The sequence below is a fragment of the Bidens hawaiensis genome, unplaced genomic scaffold, assembly GCF_021521415.1.
Source record: "Bidens hawaiensis isolate Kalapana, Puna unplaced genomic scaffold, B.hawaiensis_p1.1 tig00000369_1, whole genome shotgun sequence".
NCBI lineage: Eukaryota > Viridiplantae > Streptophyta > Magnoliopsida > Asterales > Asteraceae > Bidens > Bidens hawaiensis.
Window position 1 is genome coordinate 1,718,254 of NW_027491028.1, and position 12,598 is coordinate 1,730,851.

The 12,598-nt window shown below is 33.5% G+C and overlaps 1 long non-coding RNA gene and 1 pseudogene across 1 annotated transcript; both read left to right on the plus strand.

Annotated features, from left to right (window-relative positions):
* Nucleotides 1–4,169: 4,169 nt before the first annotated feature.
* Nucleotides 4,170–5,783, plus strand: LOC143623642 (uncharacterized). The gene is made up of 3 exons (XR_013151934.1): nt 4,170–4,307; nt 5,215–5,366; nt 5,625–5,783. It is a non-coding gene; the product is annotated as an uncharacterized LOC143623642 (long non-coding RNA).
* A 1,671-nt stretch (nt 5,784–7,454) lies between these two features.
* On the plus strand, nt 7,455–11,601 carry LOC143622759 (nucleoside diphosphate kinase 4, chloroplastic-like; annotated as a pseudogene).
* Nucleotides 11,602–12,598: the final 997 nt, after the last annotated feature.

The window sequence follows — 12,598 nt, forward strand, 5'->3', positions numbered from 1 at the left end:
ATAGAAAGCAAAAGTGTATAAAAACAACAATGAAAAGCAAAATAATTATAAAAACTTACTTGTTTATGCTTAGAGAGAAAAGAAAGAATGAGTTTTGGTGTGAAAAATAATGAGAATGAAAGCCTCTGTTTATAGTAGAGGTTTGAATACAATTGAGATAGAGATAAAAGTAGTATAAAGATTAAATGATAAAAGATTAATGATAATTATAATAATAAAATTAATAAAAAATATCAAATATGCATGCACAATGTGCACGGCATATTTTTCAAACTTTTTTCTTTTTTTTTCTTTTTTTTTCTTTTTCAAATTAAAAACTAGATAAGCTAAAACTTAAGGATCAAAGTGAAGTTAGAAGGTTATAGAATATTCTATTTTTAAATCACATGATTAATTTAAATACTTATGATAAAATTAATTATAACAAAATATTTTGTTACATGTTATAAAATATTAACCTAGGCATTTCGGTTCAACGTGTCATATTAACGATTAAGCATGATTATGATAAAATGAACATAGGATCATATAATTATGCATACAAAGTTAATATTATTCAATAAATAACATATAATTCAACACTAATAAATGTAGACGATGAAATGAATACGAGAACTTTATTAAATGAGTAAAAAAAACTAGCGTTTATTATCAATAATGATCCATAGATGTTATAATAATCCAAGATATATTCTATTGATTTGCATGGAAAAAGTTAATGAATAAATTATTTTGATTATGAATATTTTAAATGAGCATGCAATACTAGATTAACGAATGCTACACGAACCGAAATCGAAAAAATCGATGAAAATGAAACAAAAAGCCAAAACCGAACCAAATCAATCAAAATCGAAAAAATTGATCAAAACAAAACAAAAAAAATTGAAACCGAATAAAAACGAAACTGAAAAACGGGACAAAAACGAAACAAAAAACCAAAAACGAGTCCAAAATCAACCAAAAAGAAACCAAAACCCAACCCGTCCCGTGTGAAAACTCGTGTTGGCTTGAAACTTGAACCCAAACCGTTCCAATCTGAAACTCGTTTCTTGCTGAAACATGTCTCGTGCGAAAACTCATTCCGATCCGAACCATGTCACATTTCCTTTTGACACTAACTCAAATCGACCCAATTCTTTGAATTTGTCGACCCGTTTGACCCAAAAATAACAAGATAGAATTTCAAATGACCCATTTAGTTAAAATCTCTGACCCAAATCAACTCAATTAATATTTTAAACAACCCAAATTAACCCGTATAAAATGGTTTGGGTCAAGATTACCACCCCTACTTATAGCTTAAAATATCACCTGGGATATTAGGGGTGCAAATGACATCATATTTGTTGGGCCGCTCATTTGTGGTTCGTATTAAACGAGTCACAAATACTTATTGGAACCGGTTTAATTTAGTGGCTATTAAAGTTGTTGAGTCATCCTTACTCGACTAGAAACATCAAACCAACCCGAAAAATTCTTTGCATGGTTCTATGAATTTTTTTATGTCTGATTTTATGAAATTGTAACATCTAAATATTGAGAATGCATATAGATTATATTAGAGGGAAGGGGACACTCATGGGTAGTACATATGCACCGACCAATCATACACAGCTAGGGGTGGCAATCTTAACCCAAACTCTTTCAAATGAGTCAATTTGAGTTGTTTTAAAAGTTAAATGAGTTGGTTTGTGTAAAAGGTTTAAATAAATGGGTCAAAATGAGTCATTGAAATTCCATCATTTTATTTTCGGGTCAAGATAGGTCGACAAGTTCAAAGAAATGGGTCGATGTGGGTTAGTGTCCTAAGGAAATGTGACAGGTTTCGGATCGGAACGGGTTTTCGAACAAGACAACTTTCGGCACGAAACAGGTTTCAGATCGGAACGGGTTCGGTTCAGGTTTCAAGTCAACACGAGTTTTCACCCGTGACTTGTTGGGTTTTGGTTTCTTTTGTTTCTTTCTGGTCGATTCCGGACTCGTTTTTGTTCGTTTTTTCAGTTTTGTTTTTGTTCGGTTTGAATTCTTTTAGTTTCGTTTTGATTGATTTTTTCGATTTCGATTGATGTGGTCCGGTTTTGGCTTTTTGTTTATTTGTTTAATTTTCGTTGATTCTTTCGGTTTCGATTCGATTCTAGATGGGGTTTTTTTTTAATGGAACGAGCACAACGTATGAAACATTTTAGTGTTTTTACTTTTTTTGTTTATGATTTATATTTTGAGTTATAATTTTTTTATTATTGTTTTTGAATATTTTTTTGAGGGTTTTTTATCTTAATAGAAAACTCCTTAAAAAAAATTCAAAAAAATTAATTAAAAAAATCATAACTTAAAATATAAGTAAAAAACGAAAAATCTAAAAAAACTAAAATGTTTCCACCGTTATTCTCGTTCACAAAAAAAAAATCCTTAAAACCCGGTTTGACCCTAACCTATTTTGACCCAAACCAAAACAACCCTTTTTTTAATTAACTCGTTTTGACCCAACTCATTTTGACCCATGACTCATTTCAACCCATGACTCGTTCGACCAAACCCAACCCATTTGTCACCTCTATACACAGCTATTTGATTTATACCTTTAAGTACACACAAACCATAAAATAATTGGAAACACATACCCACAAGTACCCTAATTTTTTTTTTTAAATTTAAAAATAAATAAACAATTAAATGTAATTAAATTAAAATTTCATTGTAACATTAATGGGTGTTTAATTTTTCAAAAACCTCCAATGTGGTAAACCTTTGTCATAAATTGTAATTTGGCAAACTACCCACATAGTTAAGGGTGGACTTATTATATGGTAAACAACCCATAAACCTTACCACACTAGTGTCCCTTCCCCTCTTATATATGAACGTGCCGACGTTTAATGAAATTATTTGAATGGGTGACTATAGTTATGGTAAACTCATTCTTGTTCTTCTATATTTGAGGACAAACTTCTGTCAAGTAGAAGACAATGAAATGACCACCACCAAGATGTTAACGGTATTTTAGCTTCTAACTAGCTCTATCCAGTTAGGATATCTAAAGGGTGCTTGGTCAATGGGGGTGGCAAACATATCATCCGCCTAACCCCACGACAACCACTATTTGCAAAAGTTTATTTCATTGTTTATTACTTGCTCCACATTTTGTTCTTTTTTATTCCGCATGTTTATTTGCAATCAATTAAATTATTGGAAATCTTGGGTACTTCTAGAATACTCACTCTATAATTTTCTAGTTTAATGTACTTTGAAATACTTTGGAAGTTAAGCGAACAAAGCATTTTAAAATAAAAAAGTGCATGTTAGATTTTGAGTTAAACTGATCTGAATATGTTAGCTCAACCGTGACATATTGGGTGATGGTGTTATTAGACTCTATCTTCGTTTTGAGTATCAACACCCTATTGTTTGTTTGTGTGGTGTTTATGACAAACAAAGGAACATTATATTTGTCCATTTCACTTTATTTCAACTTTATATTCATTACTACCCCAGATATATTCCAACAACTCTAGTTGTTTCGCTATATATACAAACCATGCATATGCAGTTCTCATAACCTATGATATAACCATATCGTCTCACTAGTTACAACCGTGGACGTATATCAGTTTAACGTGAACCATGTAAATCTCTCATGTCCTTTTATTTTTATGTTTTGTTACGTTATTTGTGTTCATGCATGATTTTCAGTTCTATTTTATAGTTGTTGACATTCCTATTGTCGTCATAGCCTTCTGCCACCACTAGTCAATGATTAAGCTATAAACGTTCTATTCTCTTTTCTTTAGCAATTCGTGATACTCACCCTAACCGGATTTACCGATGAACAACTTAATCAAAGTTAAACGCCCAACGGAAGATAATACTGCCATTTTATACAAACTTAATAAATTCTCGGTCTTAGACCCCAAAATGTTACAAAATTAACACAAATGCTAAACATCCAACTTTTGAAACTTAGAGATTAAAAGTGTAAAACCGATTAAACCACAAGAACAGTTTCTTTAATTAACTTATTATTATTATACGTAATAACTTTGTAAAAACGAACGATTCGCCCATATAAAGAGAAAAGAAAGCGTAAAAAATCTCTTGGTGTGGGTTAAAAATGGCAGTAATTAGCAAATGCCGTAACTTTTTCTCATTATTCTCCAAGCAAAGAAAGCCCCAACCTTCATCCCGTTCACCGCCGTCGCCACCGCTACCGCAACAACCATCGCCGATCGATCGAAACATGGGAGCATCGCAAGCGTTGAAGCGAATTCCCCTAATTAAGTTTCCACAGCGTCATCCCAAGCCTTCCGGTTTGTATTATTAATAATTGTGTAGCTATTTGAAAATAATAATCTGATTTATAATTATTAATTATTATTCTACGTGTAGAATAGGTTCATGAGTTTGATTATTATTATTATTTGACCTAATTGTGATTAAGCATTGGTTGGTTCATTGGCTTAGAACGACTTAAGGCGCGGTATGCTTGGTTTTAAAAAGCATCAAGGTCCCGAGCCGAGGGGCAGTTGCGCGCGCGAGGCGCAAAATATTATATAATTTAAGTCGTGGTATGCTTGGATTTTAAATGTGTGTCCCGAGCCGATGCGCAATTGAGCAAAGCGCAGGGCTTTTTGTACGCAGGACGCAAAATATTATATAGTTTTCCTATGTATTTTCTATAGGTTTCTGGCCACGTTTAATCAATACTTAGACATAAAAAAGCTTTATATATGATTTGATATATAAATTGCATACGTGTACAACCTAAAAAGCTACAACATCTTGATGTACAGAAAGTCAGTGTACAAGAGGCGCATGCCTCATGGCTTTTCTTTTTCAGTGCTCCTTTCTGCTTTCGTCCGCGTCTTAACACTTAAGTCATTCGAAGCCCACAAAATTGCGTCTGACTGTGTGAGGTGCGTTTTTTTAAACCAATGGGCCAGACATCAGAATGCAGGATGGCATTGCAAATAAAGGGAACAATTTTCATATATTAGGCCTAAATGGTTTGTTTCTACTTCCAAATTGAAAGGAAATCTATAATTTTTTGCAGATTGTGAGATTTGAGAATTAAGCTAATTTATACAATATGCCTAAAAATGAAAATGCTGTTAGTGGCTGTTTTTATTATGCATGTAACAAACTTTAAGCACTTAGTTTCTGATGATATATGCATTTCTTTCTATAATATGTTGCAATTGTATGATTATCTTGTAGGTTCTGTGACACAGACCCAAGCAAAGCCTGCTGCCAGTAATGATTCAACCACTTTTTTCTCGAAGCCCCCGTCTGAAAAAACTTTAGGGGGGAAAGCTTCTCTTCAACCCAAAAGAACACCAATGACTCAAGAGGAAATTGATGCTATTTTGGTAAGCCGTATTTCCTGTTGTTGTTTATGTATACTATATGGTTGGTAGCCCGTAGCCTTGAGCTTGACATAGTTATGCTCTATTGCTCTTAGTTGTGCTTTACCGCTTTGTAATATTAAGTAAAAATCATAGCTTGATAGCACCCATGAGCCGAAATATTTCATCTGCAATCCATGGATTTAACATTTTTATATACTGTTAAGACTTTTTTTGTTTATTTTCATACCCTTGATTTTTTTTCTGTTGGTTATATGACAGTTGGGTGGTTGCTTATGAAGTTGATGAAGCTTTTACAAGAGAGAAGACCTGTGTAACAACGCAAGACTTTTTATTTTAGATTCGTATATGAACGAGTGCTGTATGTTACGAGAAATCAAACCGTTATGAAACTTTTGTCCATAAAGATATGGTTGAATACTAATTCTCCATTTTATACATATTGTGTTTGCAAATTGATTCATTAAACCATGTCGGAAATTAGAACTTTGGTTAGAATTGGTGCGGTTTGTGTTTAATGGCTGAAAAGTGAAAGGCGTAAGTTTTGTTTTAGAATATGGTAGATACCGCTGTTAAACATGAAGTTAGAGAACACATTTGTTTGTATATGTTGAAGTGATCACATGCATATATTTTGAATTGTTATGAGTTCCACCCACCATCTATGCATTTTATGACCTATAGTGCTTAGTTGGCCTTTGGTTTAAAAGAAAAAGTTGTAAAATGAGTGTTTCATAAAAAAATAAAAATGTTTGTTTTATAAGTTTGGTAGCAATAGTTTACTACTATCATATTAGTACTTTTGTATGGTTGCTTTAATCCTCTTAGCCAGGTCTTATGTTATATATATGGATGGCTATACTATGAACATCAACGATTTTTCTTATTCTTGTAAAAAAATGCCAGCTAACTTTTTACTTGTTAAAATTTATAATAGTATAATATTATAAGTTATAAAAATCAAATTATATAAAAGTGATATTTAGTTTTTTCGATTCAATTAATGGATGTCCTGAAGGTTTGGAGGTGCCACCTGGCCACCTCCATATCACCCCTTTGCTAGAGGGAGGCGGCACTCTACAACCCTTCTTCTCGCTAATCGAATGACGCTTATCAGGGCATCTTTTGTGAGATCCACCTCATTTCAACCAATCAGTTTTTCTTATTTATATTTTTAATACTATGGTTTAGGGGTGTTTGGGATTCCTTATTTTCATCAATTTATAACTTATAAATTTTTTGAAAAGTTAATAAAATGTATAACGTGTTTGGCAAACCATAAGTCCTTATGAATTTTAGCTTATTGAGAAGACAAAATAAATGGGTTTTGAAAAGTTAGAAATATGTAACTTATCTAAACAATTTTTTAAAAACTTCCTTTAAAAAAACCATATGTTTATAAGTGTTTTTAACAAAAGGTACTTTTTCATTAAAATAAGCAATCTCAAACACACCCTTACACCAGATAAAGTCATAATACTTGATTAGTTAATTAGTTAAACAACGTATCGGGGTAGGTAACTAACGGCAACGTGTGGTGAAACTAAGTGAGTCCAACAAACAACCTCCGTTAAAAACGCAACCATCATCTACAAATAAAAACCCCTGCATTATTATTATTATTATTATTATTATCTCATCTGCTGTTGACGACACAATCCGGACTTCATAACTATTAAGTTAGGTATGATTATCTGATTACCAACCTTTAATTCTTTTCTTTCTTGTTAGTATGATTTGATTTGCTGATTTCAGTTTGAATTTGTAATGATATATATATATATATAACAGATTAGGTTAAGGGAACAACATCTGTGCTAGCTATTCACTTTTGATTACCTATATTTGTAACTACAATTTCGACCCAGATATAGTTGACCTAACACTAGCTTTTAAAGTTATTATGCATTAATTTCATGTGAATTAAGTGTTCATGCTAAACATGTTAATGCCACAATTAAAAACGTGTCTAAATGGTATGTTGTCTGTTATAGATACTGATAACACAAATTAATATGTGAACCTTTATTTCGTTTAATTAATAAATGGTTTTGAATTTATGTATTTGATCTTTTAGTTGCTTTGATCTGCTGCATACATGTTGAACTTATTTAATTTGAAGAAGCTAACTTGGGGAGCGGACACGGATGGGAAACAAAAGGTTGAATCTAATATAATATTTTTTTAACTCGACTCTAACTTTTGAATTACCTTTTCTCTAAAGTTACGGTTATGGTGATTCATAGGTTGCATTATCTGCTGCAGAAGTAGAGTCAATTCGATCGGAACTTGCTGATTTAGAGGAACGAGAAGGTCATCTAAAAGCTCGGTAAGCACTAGTAATTTCGCTCGTCTCTTTGTCCGTAACTCATCATGCTGTTCTAAATAAAAGTGTTTTCCTCGCTCATTTTATTTCATGCAGGTTGGAACATATTGATGAAATTCTGCGTTCTGCTCGTCTTTCAGGCTATTTACACATGCGAACTGTATTTCCATTAACTTATTGCATATATTATTCTGTATTGGATTCTTATCATTTTTCAATTGAATCCGGTTACACAGAGATGGAAGGCACTACCTGGAGAAGCACCGCCTCTTGATGATTCAGAAGTTGATGACTGGCTTCCGCGCTTTGTTGTTCTTCAAGGATCATGCATTTTCTTGTATTTCGTGTCCACAGGTAACCAACTATTTAACTAACTAACTCGACTACTGATGATGTGGCTATTATGTTTATTAATCTTTTTATCAATGGTCTTGTTGAAGATATAAGTCCACAAGACTCTACCTTTTTGTCTGATGTTGTGGAAGTCGGGCGTATGCCATGTCATACTCAAGAAGAAGGGGAAACTCGATATTATTTTTACATTGTAACTCGCCAAGGGTTGAGATACGAATGCTCGAGTGCTTCAAAATTGCAGGTGCCATTTTTTATTGCATACAACTAGGTTTAAAAACGAGCTTAACGTTTAGTGAACCGTTGGGTGCGAAGTTCGCTTATTTAATAAACGAACGAACATAACTTTTTTGTTCAAATAGTTAAAAGAATGAACCTGAACATATGTCTCCTTAGTTCATTTATGTTTGTTAACATTCGTTACTTTCATTTATTTTTGTTAGTTTACGTTTGTTTAAGCTCGTTCGTTAATATATTCATCTAAAGTTTTTAGGCCCGTTACAATATAGTCGAGTTTTAGTAACTTGATAAGCCTAGTAGATTGTTGTTCGCAATAACTTCTAATTGATTTTTAACTCAGTTATGTTCATTCATCTATATTTAGTTACATTCGTTTGTTTACGACCATGAACTGTTCGGTTTATACATGCAACCTTCTAACTCTCGTTAAAAGCTTAGCTTATTGTATTATATAATATGATCGTATATAACTATTAACAAAAATGTATTAAAAGACGAGTGCAACGTTTACACAGGTGGATGCTTGGGTAGCAACATTGCAAGAGGAGTGCAAATTGGGATCAGATTCAACTACTCCTGATGATTTATCTGATGCATCAAAGTAATTTGTGCTAATTTAAGGATTTTTTTTAAAATAAGGCTGCTAGTTGGATTATTTTGTAAATATACACAATGCTTTTGAATGTCTTGTAGATTCTGTTATTTATGTTTCTTCAAGCCAAGTAGAGGTAGAAGAAATGGTTAATAAACAGTCAAATATGTCATTAGTTATGTATGTGGTGCTTGAATTTCCAATTTTGAAGTGTCTGTTGTCATTTGAAAATCAGTTTTACATTTGGATGTATTAATAAAAATATATTGATAACAAAAGGTATCAGCATTCACCAAGTTGTAATTATGTATATTTTCAAAATTGCAATATGCATGCTTTATATCATTTTCACCAGAACTAAACCAAACCAAACCAAACATGCTCTCTTTGTTTTCCCTCCATTCCATTATATATATATAAGTAAACAGTAAACTCCAAGAGAGCTTTTTGATCCCATTTTCGTATTGATATCGCTTCATTGTTTGTTGCTATTCTAATCTATTTGAATCGAGGATGAGTTCTCAAACCTACATATCTGCTTCACGAACTGCAAGATCTCTTCTACTCTATGCTTCCAAGCACAAGCATCTTGTTCCTTCTGGTGAGTTTTTTTGTACATCTTACTGAAACATTTTTATTTATCTACATATGGAGTGAGGATCTGGTTGATAATGATAATGATGATTCCATTACTGGTATTTCAGTGAATTACCATTAGCATGAGATTAGTTCTTGCTGTAAATGACTTGAAACATCGACTCAATCTTAATATTTTTTTCTTGTACTACATTGAGGTATGAGTTACTGTCCGCAACGCTACAACTCATTCTTCTTGCATGTAGGCCTAGTCAGTATGTCACATCAGCTTTTTATCCAAACACGTTTTTACCCCAAACGATAGTACGATACTGTACCCATTCTTCCCACATGCAACCACATTATATCTATTAAAATATTAATTGCGTGAGTGGAAAAAAGAGAAAAACATAAAAACAATTAAAGGCGCACTTAGCCCGCACGTAGCCAGAAATGGAGCACGGATGCAGTAATGAAAGCAGTCTTAGATATTTAAATCATGTGCGTTGCATATTGTATGCTATTGAATGTGAATCTGCAGGTTGAATGAAGGTGTAAACTGACATGATTTTGTTATTAATCGCGATGATTGAAAACATCAGGTCTTATTATTAATCGACGATGTTTTTGTTGTTTAGATTTCTATATAACCATTAGTGTGTTATCCAGTGAGTTACCTTCTAATTATTTTTTTTATATACACTTGCAGAAGGAAGAACAGCGGCTGCTGCTGCTGCTGCTGCTGCTGCAACAGTAGTTTCCTTGAAAAGAACACTACCAGCTCTAGATTCTTTCAGCCAATCCACAAGCACCGCCAACAACTGGATTGCTGGAGCTCTTGCGCTTCCTGCTGCAGGTTCAAACTTTCAGATTCCAGTGAAAGTTATGATATTATTCACTTCATTGCGGATGGTTTATAACTATCTCTTCAATTAAACAATGTAAATCAATGCAGCGTACATGCTTCAAGACCAAGAGGCACATGCATCACAGGTGGCTGAGTCTATTTGAACCGTTAAGCTTAAACCAGACCAAGTGGTTCAACAGCATTTTAAATATTTTTTATTTATTTCGTTCCAAAATCCTATTTACTGATTCATTTATTACTTCTGGCTTCATATTCTATTTATTTCATATTTTGTTATCATTCCAAATCGACACCAAACTATAAAGTTTGTTTTAATATTTGATGACGTCATAGGGATTTGAAACCGATCAGACTAGTGACAAGTCCGGTTTCAAAAACCTTGCTCACATATACATACTTCCCTTGCCTATGCAGATGGAGCGCACCTTCATTGCTATCAAGTCTGATGGTGTGCAAAGAGGACTGGTACTTCACACATACATATTTCCCCATATATATATACATGCGCATACCAAACTTGTCAATAGTGTTTAGCCTTTTGTTTTCTAGATATCGAAGATTATTAAGCTGTTTGAGCGTAAAGGCTTCAAACTTGTAGCTATAAAAATTGTTGTGCCTTCAAAGTCCCATGCGCAAAAGCATTATTATGATCTCAGGGAAAGACCATATTTTGCAACTTCCTCAGCTCGGGCCCTGTTCTTGCAATGGTACGGTAAAATTATCTGTTGGGGCTACAGATCCACGACAGTTACAGCCCAGAACCATTAGAGGTGATGTGGCAATTGTTGTTGGAAGGTACTGCTGGTTCCATGCTAGTCCACACGCAAAATATTGTTTCCGAAAATTATTTTAAATCTTGCATTTTAAAGACAAGCATTTGTTGAAGTCCGACCGCTTAATAATTTACTAGTTTGCTTCATAAACTAGTGTAAGCTGGTTTGTTTTGATACCCTGCATCACGGTGTAGTTGAAATAGTGATGGAGGCGGTAAACGTAGCGTGCGACATGTAAAGGCTATATTTTAAAGGGTAATTTATGTCTTCAAGTGACATGGCTGCTTTCCATATTTTGTGAATTCTACTAACAAAGGTAGCGTTATAGTTTAGCGGCTAAACTTTAGCCATGGTAATATGAATTTTAATTGTGTGTCTTGGTTTGTAGGAACATCATTCATGGAAGTGACGGCCCCGAAGCCGCTAAGAATGAAATCAACCTCTGGTTCAATTCGTGGGAGTTGACTAATTACACTAGCAACCAAGATAAAAAGACCTATGGAATCAACTGATATACACATGAGCAATAACTACAGAAAATTGACACAAAACCAATTTATTTATAATTTCATGTCATAACTCATAAACAATGTCATTGTATCATCAAAAGTGTTGTTTATATGTGAGCAACTTTGCTAATTTAATACTCTATTAATCAAAATACCTTGTTAACTTAATAATTTTCACTTAGTAAGACTCAAATCACAACCTATTAACTTAACAATAGATTAAAAAATCAAAATGTTTAAGATATAAAGACATGAATTACTCATTTATTACAACTTATTACTAGCCACTTCTTTGAAGTTGATGGTATCTGCTATTTGACCAACAATAAACTCGTCGTAACACGGGTATGAATGTTAAACTACTTGTTTACAGTGCAACAAATAATTACGTAATAGCTCGAATAGCTTGTTTTCGTGAAGGGGTTCCATTACACAACTATCATCTTCAACATTATCACTTCAGTCTTTACTCTCGATGCTCGTAAGTATCTCCTCGCCAGCCAAGATCTTCACAGTTATGCATGTCATTCTCTTCAATGTAGTTCAATAGTTAATCCACATCCAATAAATCCGAGTCAACATATATGTATTCGAACTTCACTACCCAATGTATTAAAATATAACCCAACAGCATATTAATGTTCGAATGATGCTCCCTATGAGCATCAGATGTGGCACTTGTGGCGGATATATTCACAAAGGTACAAAATTCAATTCACGCAAAGAAAGCGTCACCAGTGAGAAGTATCTTGGAACTATTCAAACTTTTAGATTTTACTTTAAGTGCACCAACTGTTGCGATGAGATAGTTATCAAGACCGATCCTCAAAACTCTGATTATGTTGTTGAGGCCGGAGCACGAAGAAATTTCGAGCCTCGTGAGGAGTCGCAAAGGAACAAAAAGCGTGCAACGTACTGCTGGGAGTAAAAGAAAAAACGGAACGTGATTTTAATATTCATGACTTGTATCAGTAGACAATGTTTGTTTGTGATAACTAGC